Below are 16,864 nucleotides of genomic sequence, written 5' to 3' on the forward strand. Positions count from 1 at the left end.
GGAGGAAACACAGTGATTGTAGCTTTATCTCCTTTTAGGCAGAAACACCCAAACAGCCAGTTATTATGGACATCCTAGTGGTTTATCTGGTCTGTGGATATATGGATCTGGCTGGAATCATGTAATCATCCACTTCCATCAACATTGTTTACATCCCAAATGGCTCCCTATTCCCTATATAGTGCACTACTTTAGACCAGAGTCCTATTCCCTATATAGTGCACTACTATAGACCAGAGCCCTATTCCCTATATAGTGCACTACTTTAGACCAGAGCCATATTCCCTATATAGTGCACTACTTTAGACCAGAGCCCTATTCCCTATATAGTGCACTACTTTAGACCAGAGCCCTATTCCCTATATAGTGCACTACTTTAGACCAGAGCCCTATTCCCTATATAGTACACTACTTTAGACCAGAGCCCTATTCCCTATATAGTGCACTACTATAGACCAGAGCCCTATTCCCTATATAGTGCACTACTTTAGACCAGAGCCCTATTCCCTATATAGTGCAGTACTTTAGACCAGACCCATAGTGGGAACAGGGTACCATTTAGGATACAACCCTCATCTTCTGTTTACTTTGTATGAGCCGTTATTCTGTCTGATTACATGACAGACAGAGAGGTTGGATGGGCCTCCCAGAACCCATCAGGACAGAGGGTGGGGGTTGGAGGGGCCTCCCAGAACCCATCAGGACAGAGGGTGGGGGTTGGAGGGGCCTCCCAGAACCCATCAGGACAGAGGGGTTGGAGGGGCCTCCCAGAACCCATCATGACAGAGGGTGGGGGTTGGAGGGGCCTCCCAGAACCCATCAGGACAGAGGGGTTGGAGGGGCCTCCCAGAACCCATCAGGACAGAGGGTGGGGGTTGGAGGGGCCTCCCAGAACCCATCATGACAGAGGGTGGGGGTTGGAGGGGCCTCCCAGAACCCATCAGGACAGAGGGTGGGGGTTGGAGGGGCCTCCCAGAACCCATCATGACAGAGGGTGGGGGTTGGAGGGGCCTCCCAGAACCCATCAGGACAGAGGGTGGGGGTTGGAGGGGCCTCCCAGATGATGGGGAGGTATATTTTCTCAAAATACTTATTCACTTTAAACAAATTTTACATAATTACAGTAGTCTGAAAATATTCTAAGATCTTTGTGTGGGTTGTCTATAATAATTCATAATCCTAAAAAAAAATACATTTCCCAGAATGCATCAAACACTCCAGAATTGGAATGGTGCCTCCCATCTGATGTCTACCACAGGCAGCTCCACGGCCGGGCCTGGCCCAATGCCCATCAGTGATGTGATTTTCTGTGTGTCGGGGCGTTTCCTGATCTCCTCACAGTGCAGGCTGTGTTTACAGGGTATACAGTTGGACGATGATGTGGTCCACCCCTTCCAGGTGTCGCTACTCACTCCCTCTAGTCATCTCTATGGTCCTCCACTCCCTCTAGTCCATCTCTATGGTCTTCACTCCCTCTAGTCCATCTCTATGGTCCTCACTCCCTCTAGTCCATCTCTATGGTCCTCACTCCCTCTAGTCCATCTCTATGGTCCTCCACTCCCTCTAGTCCATCTCTATGGTCCTCACTCCCTCTAGTCCATCTCTATGGTCCTCACTCCCTCTAGTCCATCTCTATGGTCCTCACTCCCTCTAGTCCATCTCTATGGTCCTCCACTCCCTCTAGTCCATCTCTATGGTCCTCACTCCCTCTAGTCCATCTCTATGGTCCTCACTCCCTCTAGTCCATCTCTATGGTCCTCACTCCCTCTAGTCCATCTCTATGGTAGAGGTCCTCACTCCCTCTAGTCCATCTCTATGGTAGAGGTCCTCACTCCCTCTAGTCCATCTCTATGGTCCTCACCCCCTCTAGTCCATCTCTATGGTAGAGGTCCTCACTCCCTCTAGTCCATCTCTATGGTAGAGGTCCTCACTCCCTCTAGTCCATCTCTATGGTAGAGGTCCTCACTCCCTCTAGTCCATCTCTATGGTCCTCACCCCCTCTAGTCCATCTCTATGGTAGAGGTCCTCACTCCCTCTAGTCCATCTCTATGGTAGAGGTCCTCACCCCCTCTAGTCCATCTCTATGGTAGAGGTCCTCACTCCCTCTAGTCCATCTCTATGGTCCTCACTCCCTCTAGTCCATCTCTATGGTCCTCACCCCCTCTAGTCCATCTCTATGGTAGAGGTCCTCACTCCCTCTAGTCCATCTCTATGGTCCTCACCCCCTCTAGTCCATCTCTATGGTCCTCACCCCCTCTAGTCCATCTCTATGGTAGAGGTCCTCACTCCCTCTAGTCCATCTCTATGGTCCTCACTCCCTCTAGTCCATCTCTATGGTCCTCACCCCCTCTAGTCCATCTCTATGGTAGAGGTCCTCACTCCCTCTAGTCCATCTCTATGGTCCTCACCCCCTCTAGTCCATCTCTATGGTCCTCACCCCCTCTAGTCCATCTCTATGGTAGAGGTCCTCACTCCCTCTAGTCCATCTCTATGGTCCTCACTCCCTCTAGTCCATCTCTATGGTCCTCACTCCCTCTAGTCCATCTCTATGGTAGAGGTCCTCACTCCCTCTAGTCCATCTCTATGGTAGAGGTCCTCACTCCCTCTAGTCCATCTCTATGGTAGAGGTCCTCACTCCCTCTAGTCCATCTCTATGGTCCTCACCCCCTCTAGTCCATCTCTATGGTAGAGGTCCTCACTCCCTCTAGTCCATCTCTATGGTAGAGGTCCTCACTCCCTCTAGTCCATCTCTATGGTCCTCACCCCCTCTAGTCCATCTCTATGGTAGAGGTCCTCACTCCCTCTAGTCCATCTCTATGGTAGAGGTCCTCACCCCCTCTAGTCCATCTCTATGGTAGAGGTCCTCACTCCCTCTAGTCCATCTCTATGGTCCTCACCCCCTCTAGTCCATCTCTATGGTAGAGGTCCTCACTCCCTCTAGTCCATCTCTATGGTCCTCACCCCCTCTAGTCCATCTCTATGGTAGAGGTCCTCACTCCCTCTAGTCCATCTCTATGGTCCTCACTCCCTCTAGTCCATCTCTATGGTCCTCACCCCCTCTAGTCCATCTCTATGGTAGAGGTCCTCACTCCCTCTAGTCCATCTCTATGGTCCTCACTCCCTCTAGTCCATCTCTATGGTCCTCACTCCCTCTAGTCCATCTCTATGGTAGAGGTCCTCACTCCCTCTAATCCATCTCTATGGTAGAGGTCCTCACTCCCTCTAGTCCATCTCTATGGTAGAGGTCCTCACTCCCTCTAGTCCATCTCTATGGTAGAGGTCCTCACTCCCTCTAGACCATCTCTATGGTAGAGGTCCTCACTCCCTCTAGTCCATCTCTATGGTAGAGGTCCTCACTCCCTCTAGTCCATCTCTATGGTAGAGGTCCTCACTCCCTCTAGACCATCTCTATGGTAGAGGTCCTCACTCCCTCTAGTCCATCTCTATGGTAGAGGTCCTCACTCCCTCTAGTCCATCTCTATGGTAGAGGTCCTCACTCCCTCTAGACCATCTCTATGGTAGAGGTCCTCACTCCCTCTAGTCCATCTCTATGGTAGAGGTCCTCACTCCCTCTAGTCCATCTCTATGGTCCTCACCCCCTCTAGTCCATCTCTATGGTAGAGGTCCTCACTCCCTCTAGTCCATCTCTATGGTCCTCCACTCCCTCTAGTCCATCTCTATGGTCCTCACTCCCTCTAGTCCATCTCTATGGTAGAGGTCCTCACTCCCTCTAGTCCATCTCTATGGTCCTCCACTCCCTCTAGTCCATCTCTATGGTCCTCACTCCCTCTAGTCCATCTCTATGGTCCTCACTCCCTCTAGTCCATCTCTATGGTAGAGGTCCTCACTCTCTCTAGTCCATCTCTATGGTCCTCACTCCCTCTAGTCCATCTCTATGGTCCTCACTCCCTCTAGTCCATCTCTATGGTAGAGGTCCTCACTCCCTCTAGTCCATCTCTATGGTAGAGGTCCTCACTCCCTCTAGTCCATCTCTATGGTCCTCACTCCCTCTGGTCCATCTCTATGGTCCTCACCCCTCTAGTCCATCTCTATGGTCCTCACCCCCTCTAGTCCATCTCTATGGTCCTCACTCCCTCTAGTCCATCTCTATGGTCCTCACCCCCTCTAGTCCATCTCTATGGTCCTCACTCCCTCTAGTCCATCTCTATGGCCCTCACTCCCTCTAGTCCATCTCTATGGTCCTCACTCCCTCTAGTCCATCTCTATGGTCCTCACTCCCTCTAGTCCATCTCTATGGTCCTCACTCCCTCTAGTCCATCTCTATGGTCCTCACTCCCTCTAGTCATCTCTATGGTCCTCACTCCCTCTAGTCATCTCTATGGTCCTCACTCCCTCTAGTCCATCTCTATGGTAGAGGTCCTCACTCCCTCTAGTCCATCTCTATGGTCCTCACTCCCTCTAGTCCATCTCTATGCTACAGGTCCTCACTCCCTCTAGTCCATCTCTATGCTACAGGTCCTCACTCCCTCTAGTCCATCTCTATGCTACAGGTCCTCACTCCCTCTAGTCCATCTCTATGGTCCTCACCCCCTCTAGTCCATCTCTATGCTACAGGTCCTCACTCCCTCTAGTCATCTCTATGGTAGAGGTCCTCACTCCCTCTAGTCATCTCTATGCTACAGGTCCTCACTCCCTCTAGTCATCTCTATGCTACAGGTCTTCACGTGTCCACTCTTTAGGGTTTGGCCAAAGTCAGGCAACAAACATATGATCATCCAATCCGGTATCAGATGCTGTTTTTATTCAATCAACACTATGATGCTGACCAACCAGCTGTCGTGACTTTACTTTCATTAATCTGATGACTGTTAATTATCTAATCCAACTATGTTTAATCGTTACCCGATTAAATTCATCATGTTACAATTAACTCACTAGGATTTGGGGCACCACGAGAGCGGTTCTTTAAAGAGTGACCATCTCCTGAATTAAACTCTAAAGGTCTTAACCTATCACATCTATTAACTGTCAACGTATTAATCATAACCTCGTATCATATCATTCTGAACAGTCGTAACCTCCTTGGATCTGCAAAAACCCCAGCCTTACTTATGATTCAGTACTGCACAAATTGGTTTAATTATTTATTTACTAGCTAACTAAATGGTAACACAGGATAAACATAGACACATTAGAAACAGATGGTGGGGGGTGAAATAGAGAAAGGTACAGAGACATAAGACTTGGGTACATTTAGAAACTAATGTCACAGTAATCAGATACTTTGCACATGAACCACCGCCCGTTTGGAGTAAGAAATAATTTATGTATTTACGTGTAAATGTCTTGATTCATCTTGTAGTCCTGAACAGAACTACAGAGTTGATTTCCCTTCCATTCGCTCCTGAAGATGCCTCTTTGAAGACATGCTAGCCAGCCGTGTCAATGGTTTTCATTGGGTGATGAGAGTAGCGTACTACATTGATTTGCGAAGAGTAGTAGAATGATCCCACTTAAGTTCAACTTTCTAGATACTTTACTTAGGACAGCTAATCAGCCGTCCCAGTGATTGTCTGGGAGGTGACTTCATCATCTCTACCTCGTGTTGAGATTTCAGAGTTCAAACCACTTTGGACGTGAGCTGCAGCTACACTCCCCTCTGGTCTAAATGTTGATTTCTTTACCAATCCTTTTATACATGCTGGTCGAAAAGGGGCGGTTCCGTCAGGTTGACACACTCTGACCTTACTCTGGTCCAAAGGGACGGTTCCATCAGGTTGACATGCTCTCTGACCTCACTCTGGTCCAAAGGGGTGGTTCCGTCAGGTTGACATGCTCTCTGACCTCACTCTGGTCCAAAGGGGTGGTTCCGTCAGGTTGACACGCTCTCTGACCTCACTCTGGTCCAAAGGGGTGGTTCCGTCAGGTTGACATGCTCTCTGACCTCACTCTGGGGCATGGCTACTTACTGTGCAAAGTTTTATAGGAGACAAATTATCACTTATGGCTCCTAAAATCACATCCCTATCTTAACAAAATTACTTTCATAATTGTTCATATTTCATACACAGCGTAAAGGATGGAGAATTCATACATGTAGTGTACATGCTTCAAGTTACAGTTTTTCCTCTATAACATTTTTAATGGCATCACAAAATAACAAACAATATGACATTAGTTTTCTATAGCTCGCCTCTGACCATTCCCCACGCTCTATGTTAGAAATATTGTTCCAGTATTCGCTTTAGAACGTGTTAGAGTTTTGGCGGGAAAACTCTCTGGAGACAAAGCACATTCCTTTGTGAATTTGGAGAGAGAGACCCTGGATCTCCTCTCCTTTAATTAACAACAGGTGTCAACCCACCACACCAATTCTCTCCTCCCTGCCCCTCTGCGGGTGAGAGAGGGTCTGGTTGAAATCATCCATTGCCAGGCTGATCTGACCTATTTGGATCCTCACAGGACAGTCATGACACAGCCCAACCAACGTAATAAAGTCATTGGATAGATGTTCAAGCTACATTTCAAGATTTTCCAACCTGGCAACTTTTCTGTAGAACACCATGTGAACACAATGACTACGTCCCAAATGGCACCCTATTCCTACGGCCCTGGTCTAAAGTAGTGCACTATATAGGGAATAGGGTGTCATAGGGCTCTGGTCAAAAGTAGTGCACTACATACGGAATAGGGTGTCATAGGGCTCTGGTCTAAAGTAGTGCACTATATAGGTAATAGGGCTCTGGTCAAAAGTAGTAAACTAAATAAGGAATAGGGTGCCATTTGGGATGTAAACAATTCCCTTTTAAAAGTCTCCATTACAGTCCATCCCATATAACCCATACTTCATATAACTCTACTACCATATAACCCATACTACATATAACTATACTACCATATAACCCATACCAGCCACGATGATGTGCACTAATTTGCTACTTGTTGGAATCCACAGTCCTGACATCCTCCCCTCACAGAAATCCCCAATCTGCTGTCTTGCTCATTACATCTAAATAGAGCTTTATAGTACACACTAAGCCACAGCATTTAAGTACACATTGGAATTACTTCACTTTACATTCATCCCCTCCTCGTTGCTGGTTAAAATGCACGCACGCACGCACACACACAAACTAGACATTTAGAAAAACAAACACCACCACCTCAAACCCTGCCCTGTTCCCTTTCTACACCTCAAACCCTGCCCTGTTCCCTTTCAACCCTACATACTAACCCTAACCCTACATACTAACCCTACATACTAACCCTAACCCTACATACTAACCCTACATACTAACCCTACATACTAACCCTAACCCTACATACTTACTCTACATACTAACCCTAACCCTACATACTAACCCTAACCCTACATACTAACCCTAACCCTACATACTAACCCTAACCCTACATACTAACCCTAACCCTACATACTAACCCTACATACTAACCTTAACCCTACATACTAACCTTAACCCTACATACTAACCCTACATACTAACCCTAACCCTACATACTAACCCTACATACTAACCCTACATACTAACCCTAACCTACATACTAACCTACATACTAACCCTACATACTAACCCTACATACTAACCCTAACCCTACATACTAACCCTAACCCTACATACTAACCCTACATACTAACCCTACATACTAACCCTAACCCTACATACTAACCCTACATACTAACCCTAACCCTACATACTAACCCTACATACTAAACCCTAAACCCTACATACTAACCCTACATACTAACCCTAACCCTACATACTAACACTAACCCTACATACTAACCCTACATACTAACCCTACATACTAACCCTACATACTAACCCTAACCCTACATACTAACCCTACATACTAACCCTACATACTAACCCTAACCCTACATACTAACCCTACATACTAACCCTAACCCTACATACTAACCCTACATACTAACCCTAACCCTACATACTAACCCTACATACTAACCCTACATACTAACACTAACCCTACATACTAACCCTACATACTAACCCTACATACTAACCCTACATACTAACCCTACATACTAACCCTACATACTAACCCTACATACTAACACTAACCCTACATACTAACCCTACATACTAACCCTACATACTAACCCTACATACTAACCCTAACCCTACATACTCGTCGCGGGGGCCGGTCGTGTATAGCTGTCGTTCTGCCCCAGGCAGTTAACCCCCTGTTCCCTAGTAGGCCGTCAATGTAAATAAGAATTTGTTCTTAACTGACTTGCCTAGTTAAAAAGGTTAAAAAAAACAAATAAAAATACTAACCCTACATAATGTACATCCAATCCATTACCCACATTCACCAAAACATTTAATAATCCACCCTAACCACCAACCACTCTTCCACGTCCCCTTCCACCCAGTCCCTTTTCTTCCTCCTCCTCCTCCTCCTCCTCCTCCTCCTCCTCCTCCTCCTCCTCCTCCTCCTCCTCCTCCCCAGACCCTCAGAGCCCATTCCACTGTGCACAGATGTCAGTAAAACATCTAGTTTTGGTTTCTATTTGATTGAGTTGTCAAGTAACATGAATTCAAAGTGAAATAAACAAAAATGTTACAAGTAACAAAGTTGGCTGAAAAAAAAAATGAAAAAAAGGCCAAAATCCCTGAATTTCCTTTATGATGGATTACATTTTGCAAATCAAATCCAATCCAATATTTTTGTTGAAATGACATTGGAAACTTTGATTCAACCAGTTTGTGTCCTGTGGGTTCTTCCTCTCCCAGATCTTCAGAGCCCATGTTACCGACTCTCACTGGATTCCCTCTCACAGCTGCTTGCTGAGTTTGCGTGCCTGTCTCTCCTTAGCGTCGAAGGCGTACTTGGTGTCCTGTAGTTGTTCTATGATTTCCTTGGCTGCCTTCATATCCGCACCCAGCTGGTTGTATTTCTCCAGAAGCTCCTGGTTCTCTTTGTGCAGGTCCACCACCAGCTGGCTAAGCTCCTCACTCTGCTTCCCACAGTGGAGCTTCAGAGCCTCCATCTCCGTCAGGGTGAACTCCATACGATTCACCAGACCCTCCAGCTTGTCCTTCGACGACATCTTGTTCTTTAGTTTTTTTATGGTCGAGCTTTACTCGTCGACTACACTCGTCTTTAGCTAAGGTCGACTTGAGCTTCTTGTACTCAAGTGTGTAGATTGAGATCTAGTACAAGTGGTTTGGATTGTCTGACGGATAAGATGGTGTGTTATGTCACTCGTCTCGTTTCCCCTTTTCTGGTCAGCGGAACGTCTGCGTTGCTTAGTTACCTGTTAGTTGTCCTGTTCCATGTGACTATTTAAAACCTAATACCCTAGTCGCTGCATGTATCACATGGGCCGCTCCCTCTTCATCCCTCCGTCTTTTAATCCCGTTAGTGGAGAGCTATCCTGGGCCACGGGCCGCGTAGGGATACACGTAGACGGACATCACAGGGACAGCCACGCCACCCGGCCTTTACCTGCAGACCACTTTCAATCTACTGAGGATGACAGTGTCACACTCCCCTCTCTTCCGTCTACTGAGGATGACAGTGTCACACTCCCCTCTCTTCCGTCTACTGAGGATGACAGTGTCACACTCCCCATCACACTCCCCTCTTTTCCGTCTACTGAGGATGACAGTGTCACACTCCCCATCACACTCCCCTCTTTTCCGTCTACTGAGGATGACAGTGTCACACTCCCCATCACACTCCCCTCTCTTCAATCTACTGAGGATGACAGTGTCACACTCCCCATCACACGCCCCTCTCTTCAATCTACTGAGGATGACAGTGTCACACTCCCCATCACACGCCCCTCTCTTCAATCTACTGAGGATGACAGTGTCACACTCCCCATCACACGCCCCTCTCTTCAATCTACTGAGGATGACAGTGTCACACTCCCCATCACACTCCCCATCACACGCCCCTCTCTTCAATCTACTGAGGATGACAGTGTCACACTCCCCATCACACGCCCCTCTCTTCAATCTACTGAGGATGACAGTGTCACACTCCCCATCACACTCCCCATCACACGCCCCTCTCTTCAATCTACTGAGGATGACAGTGTCACACTCCCCATCACACTCCCCTCTCTTCCGTCTACTGAGGATGACAGTGTCACACTCCCCATCACACTCCCCTCTCTTCCGTCTACTGAGGATGACAGTGTCACACTCCCCATCACACGCCCCTCTCTTCAGTCTACTGAGGATGACAGTGTCACACTCCCCTCTCTTCCGTCTACTGAGGATGACAGTGTCACACTCCCCATCACACGCCCCTCTCTTCAATCTACTGAGGATGACAGTGTCACACTCCCCATCACACGCCCCTCTCTTCAATCTACTGAGGATGACAGTGTCACACTCCCCATCACACTCCCCTCTCTTCAGTCTACTGAGGATGACAGTGTCACACTCCCCATCACACTCCCCTCTCTTCCGTCTACTGAGGATGAGAAAGAACGACAGCTTGATTCTTCTCCTTGTAGTGTCCTCCTAAGCCAGATCATACCCTTACTAAAGGGTTGAGGCGGAGGGCCATCAGTTAAAATGAATCCATGACAGCCAAGTGTAAATCAAAATGTTATAGAAACCGTCCCGTTTTGATCCAGTACAGAGAAAAACCTACACTAGAAAACACTTTCGGGAAAAATATTTAGGTTTCGAGTCCCCATATTTTGCCATCTGTAGAATTAATCTAGGAGGTGTCATTAGTTTCAGGGCCATTACCAGACCCACAGGCCCAGATCCACAGGCCCAGATCCACAGGCCCAGATTCACAGGCCCAGACCCACAGGCCCAGATTCACAGGCCCAGACCCACAGGCCCAGATCCACAGGCCCAGACCCACAGGCCCAGATTCACAGGCCCAGATTCACAGGCCCAGATTCACAGGCCCAGATCCACAGGCCCAGACCCACAGGCCCAGACCCACAGGCCCAGACCCAGGCCAGTTAGTCATGGGATCATCTTGGTCCTGTTGGTTACAGCACAGTCTGAAGCTAAACACTGGCTAAACTGTCACGGCATGGAGAACTGTGCCACTGTCCTGCCCTGTCCTTGCTCACTATAGGCTAAACCAAGCCGTTCCCATGGTTACAGCTAAGGCCTCCACAGCTCTAGGCACGGTGCCAGTCAGGCTGGCAGCCAATTGCCAGGGGGGGATCCACACAGAATGCCAGCGTACCAAATAGTCCATGGAATTCCCACCATGTTCCCACCGTTCAGTGTGTGGCTGGTGGGTCAGGGGTGGCTGGTGAGGCTGGGGAGACAGGGGAGGCTGGTGAGGCAGGGGTGGCTGGTGGGTCAGGGGTGGCTGGTGGGTCAGGGGTGGCTGGTGAAACAGGGGAGGCTGGTAAAGCAGGGGTGGCTGGTGAGGCTGGTAAAGCAGGGGAGGCTGGTGAGGCTGGTAAAGCAGGGGAGGCTGGTAAAGCAGGGGTGGCTGGTGAGGCTGGTAAAGCAGGGGTGGCTGGTGAGGCTGGTAAAGCAGGGGTGGCTGGTAAAGCAGGGGGGGCTGGTGAGGCTGGTAAAGCAGGGGAGGCTGGTAAAGCAGGGGAGGCTGGTAAAACAGGGGTGGCTGGTAAAGCAGGGGTGGCTGGTAAAGCAGGGGTGGCTGGTGAGGCTGGTAAAGCAGGGGTGGCTGGTAAAGCAGGGGGGGCTGGTAAAGCAGGGGGGGCTGGTGAGGCTGGTAAAGCAGGGGGGGCTGGTAAAGCAGGGGTGGCTGGTAAAGCAGGGGTGGCTGGTAAAGCAGGGGTGGCTGGTAAAGCAGGGGGGGCTGGTGAGGCTGGTAAAGCAGGGGAGACTGGTAAAGCAGGGGGGGCTGGTAAAGCAGGGGGGGCTGGTGAGGCTGGTAAAGCAGGGGTGGCTGGTAAAGCAGGGGTGGCTGGTGAGGCTGGGGTGGCTGGTGAGGCTGGTAAAGCAGGAGAGGCTGGTAAAGCAGGGGTGGCTGGTGAGGCTGGTAAAGCAGGGGTGGCTGGTAAAGCAGGGGGGGCTGGTGAGGCTGGTAAAGCAGGGGGGGCTGGTGAGGCTGGTAAAGCAGGGGAGGCTGGTAAAGCAGGGGTGGCTGGTGAGGCTGGTAAAGCAGGGGAGGCTGGTAAAGCAGGGGTGGCTGGTGAGGCTGGTAAAGCAGGGGAGGCTGGTGAGGCTGGTAAAGCAGGAATGGCTGGGGAGGCTGGTAAAGCAGGAATGGCTGGGGAGGCTGGTAAAGCAGGGGAGGCTGGTAAAGCAGGGGTGGCTGGTGAGGCTGGTAAAGCAGGGGTGGCTGGTGAGGCTGGTAAAGCAGGGGTGGCTGGTGAGGCTGGTAAAGCAGGGGTGGCTGGTGAAGCAGGGGTGGCTGGTGAGGCTGGTGAAGCAGGGGAGGCTGGTGAGGCAGGGGAGGCTGGTAAAGCAGGGGTGGCTGGTGAAGCAGGGGAGGCTGGTGAGGCTGGTGAAGCAGGGGGGGCTGGTGAAGCAGGGGTGGCTGGTGAGACTGGTGAAGCAGGGGAGGCTGGTGAGGCTGGTGAAGCAGGGGGGGCTGGTGAAGCAGGGGTGGCTGGTGAGACTGGTGAAGCAGGGGAGGCTGGTGAGGCTGGTGAAGCAGGGAAGACTGGTGAGGCTGGTGAAGCAGGGGGGCTGGTGAAGCAGGGGGGGCTGGTGAGGCTGGTAAAGCAGGGGTGGCTGGTAAAGCAGGGGGGGCTGGTGAGGCTGGTGAAGCAGGGGAGGCTTGTGAGGCTGGTGAAGCAGGGTAGGCTGGTGAAGCAGGGGAGGCTGGTGAGCTCTAGCAGAGCATACATTTGACAGACTGACTTGTTGGAAAGGTGACATCCTATGACGGTGCCACGTTGAAAGTCACTGAGCTCTTCAGTAAGGGCCATTCTACTGCCAATGTTTGTCTATGGAGATTGCATGACTGTGTGCTCGATTCTATACACCTGTCAGCAACAGGTGTGACTGAAATAGCCAAATGCACTAATTTGAAGGGGTGTCCATGTACTTTTGTATACAGTATATAGTGTTGGTGCAGCCTACCCATTTTTTCCCCCTCGCTTTGGTAACTCCTACTTGGTATTTTCCAGGTTTTTTATTAAAACATTTATACATTTATATATTTTTGGCACATCTGAGGACAAAAAGAAAAACGCTGTTTTACAGCTTTTACTTTTGTTGTAACGTACATTCTACACACATTTGACATGCCTGGAATTTAGCAATAAAAGTAATTTGATATACACTTAACTAAATTATAAATGCACAGGTCCCATCTTTCATGAGCTGAAATAAAATACCCCAGAAATGTTCCATATGCAAAATAGCGTATTTCTCTCAAATGTTATGCACACATTTGTTTACATCCCTGTTAGTGAGCATTTTATCCTTTGTCAAGATATGCCACACCTGTCAGGTGGATGGATTATCAAGAAGCTGATTAAACAGCATGATATTACACAGGTGCACCTTGTGCTGGGGACAATAAAAGGCCACTCTAAAATGTGCAGTTGTCTCAAGTTGAGGGAGCGTGCAATTGGCATGATGGCGGCAGGAATATCCACCAGAGCTGTTGCCAGAGTGTTTATTTCTCTACCATAAGCCGCCTCCGACGTTTTGGAGAATTTGGCAGTACATCCAACCGGCCTCACAACCGCAGACCACATGTAACCGCGTAAGCCCAGGACCTCCAACTTCGGCTGAGGAGTATTTCTGTCTGTAATAAAGCCCTTTTGTGGGGAAAAAAATGTATTCTGATTGGCTCGGCCTAGCTCCCAAGTGGGTGTGAAATCCATAGATCAGGGCCTAATGAATTTATTTAACTTGACTGATTTCCTTATAGGAACTGTAACTCAGCAAAATCTTTGAAATAGTTGCATGTTCTTTATACCTTACATCTGGATAGATAGTACTGATGCATTATATATTATACATCGTGTTCAGTCATAACTATTATAGAACATGAGCTTTTAACCCCTCCTCAGCTACTCTCAGTCCATCCCCCCTATCTCCTTAACCCCTCTCCTTAGCTACTCTGTCTATCCAACCTATCTCCATAAACTCTTAGGATTTCCATGCATTGTACCATATATTTTCAACTGTGCTGTGATGTTTCACAAATTCTGAACCCATCCAATCGCATAGTATCTACTGATTGTAAGTTAAAGATAAATATTTTCACTAAAAGTATTATATTCAGTGGCGCAACTTTGGTTTCAGAAGTGGGGGGGGATATTTTTTTATTTTACTTTTCTATGTCGGATAAACAGTCCAGACAGCCTACCCGACTGCTCGGAGAAGTCTGCATGGTCCTAAAGCACACATTTTCCTCGTTTTGTATCACAATGCAATTTCAGAATGTGGAGGGGGGGGGGGGGGGCATGTCGTCCCTAGTGAAAGTTACGCCCTTGATTATATTGTTGTTGGACTATGGCTTTCCAAATCTCCCAAAAGTGCTATTTGCAGGGTTCGTTTTAAATAAATGTGATTTTTCCAGCCATTCCCTGAATCTGGGACCAGAAACAAGCTACATAGGGGCAATACTAGAATAAGTAATGTAATGATTCTGTCGCTTTGTAGCAAAATCTGCAGAGCTGGGTTGGTTGTACCCCCATATATATATATTTCTGGTTGCCAGAAATTTGTATAATCATGTAAAGTTTTTTGAATCAAGCATTGTTTTGCGTATCAGTTCATAAACCATGTGCCATGGACGGAATCAGTACATCGAAAATCTCTTTCCAGCCTGTATGGCACCGCTGTCAACATTTGTCCTCAAGTAAAGCTGGGAGATATATATATATTATTGCCAATTTTTGTCTTTAACAAAGGACAAACAAGTTTCCTTCCTTCTCCCCTTCCACTTGCCTCCTCCATGTTTGCGGTAATACTATCTGTTGGTTGTAATTTTGGATAGAACTACTATGATTATTATTATCTGACCATGCTGGTCATTTATGAACATTTGGGGTTTTAGGCTGGGTTTCTGTACAGCACTTTGAGATATCAGCTGATGTAATAAGGGCTTTATAAATACATTTGATTTGATAGAACAGATATATGTTTGTTAACTGCACGTGATGCTGCAGAAATGTTTTGGTACCTTTTCCCCAGATTTGTGCCTCGATACAATCCTGTTTCTAAGGACAATTCCTTCAACTTAATGGTTTGGTTTTTTCTCTGACATGTAAAATATTAAGACCCCTTGACTTGTTCTACATTTTGTCCACATAAAAAAAAATCCTCAATCTACATACAAGACCCCATAATGACAAAGTTGAAGACAAGTTTAAAAAACTAAACACAGAAATACCTTATTTACATAAGTATTCAGACCCTTTGCTATCAGACTCTAAATTGAGCTCAGGAGCATCCTGTTTCCATTGATCATCCTTGAGATGTTTCTACAACTTGATTGGAGTCCACCTGTGGTAAATACAATTGATTGGACATGATTTGGAAAGGCACACACCTGTCTATATAAGGTCCCACAGTTGACAGTGCATGTCAGAGCAAAAACCAAGCCATGAGGTCGAAGGAATTGTCCGTAGTGCTCCGAGACAGGATTGTGTCGAGGCACAGATCTGGGGAAGGGTACCAAAACATTTCTGCAGCATTGAAGGTCCCCAAGAACACAGTGGCCTCCATCATTCTTAAATGGAAGAAGTTTGGAACCACCAAGACTCTTCCTAGAGCTGGCCGCCCGGCCAAACTGAGCAATCGGGGGAGAAGGGCCTTGGTCAGGGAGGTGACCAAGAACCCAATGGTCACTCTGACAGAGCTCCAGAGTTCCTCTGTGGAGATGAGAGAACCTTCCAGAAGGACAACAATCTCTGCAGCACTCCACCAATCAGGCCTTTATGGTAGAGTGGCCAGACGGAAGCCCCTCCTCAGTAAAAGCACAACAGCCTGCTTTGAGTTTGCCAAAAGGCACCTCAAACCATGAGAAACAAAATTCTCTGGTCAGATGAAACATAGATTTGACTCTTTGGCCTGAATGCCAAGCGTCACATTTGGAAGAAACCTGGCACCATCGCTATGGTGAAGCATGGTGGTGGCAGCCTCATGTTGTGAGGATGTTTTTCAGCGGCAGAGACTGGTAGACTCGTCAGGATCGAGGGAAAAATGAACAGAGCAAAGCACAGAGTGAATCTTGATGAAAACAGAAAGATCCTTATTGAAAACCTGCTCCAGAGCTCTCAGGACCTCAGACTGGGGTAAAGGCTCACCTTCCAACAGGACAACAACCCTAAGCACACAGCCAAGACAACGCAGGAGTGGCTTCGGGACAAGTCTCTAAATGTCCTTGAGTGACCCAGCCAGAACCCGGACTTGAACCCGATCGAACATTTCTGGAGAGACCTGAAAATAACTGTGCAGCGACGCTCCACATACAACCTGACAGAGCTTAAGAGGATCGGTAAAGAAATGGGAGAAATTCCCCAAATACAGGTGTGCCAAGCTTATAGCGTCATACCCAAGAAGACTCGAGGCTGTAATCGCTGCCAAAGGTGCTTCAACAAAGTACTGAGTAAAGGGTCTGAATACTGATGTAAATAATAGTCATTTATTTTTTTTATTGATAAAAACCTGCTTTTGCTTTCCCATTCTGGGGTATTGTACGTAGATATGTTGAGGGGAAAAAAACGACTTAAATCAATTTTAGAAAAAGGCTGTAATGTAAGAAAATGTGGAAAAGGTCAAGGGGTCTCAATACTTTCCGAATGCGCTGAATTGTGACAGTGGACAACATCGTTTTACTTCGACATTAATACTTTGAGAATTAGCCATTATTTACTACTTTATACCGAGGGTTACTATACATAACTCTAACTCACTGTTTAAGAGATTCTCCAAAATGCAAATAGTCCAGGCATTTATTTCTAAATTCTAGTCGTACTTTATCAAAGGCCTTTTCA

The sequence above is a fragment of the Salmo trutta genome, chromosome 33, assembly GCF_901001165.1.
Source record: "Salmo trutta chromosome 33, fSalTru1.1, whole genome shotgun sequence".
NCBI lineage: Eukaryota > Metazoa > Chordata > Actinopteri > Salmoniformes > Salmonidae > Salmo > Salmo trutta.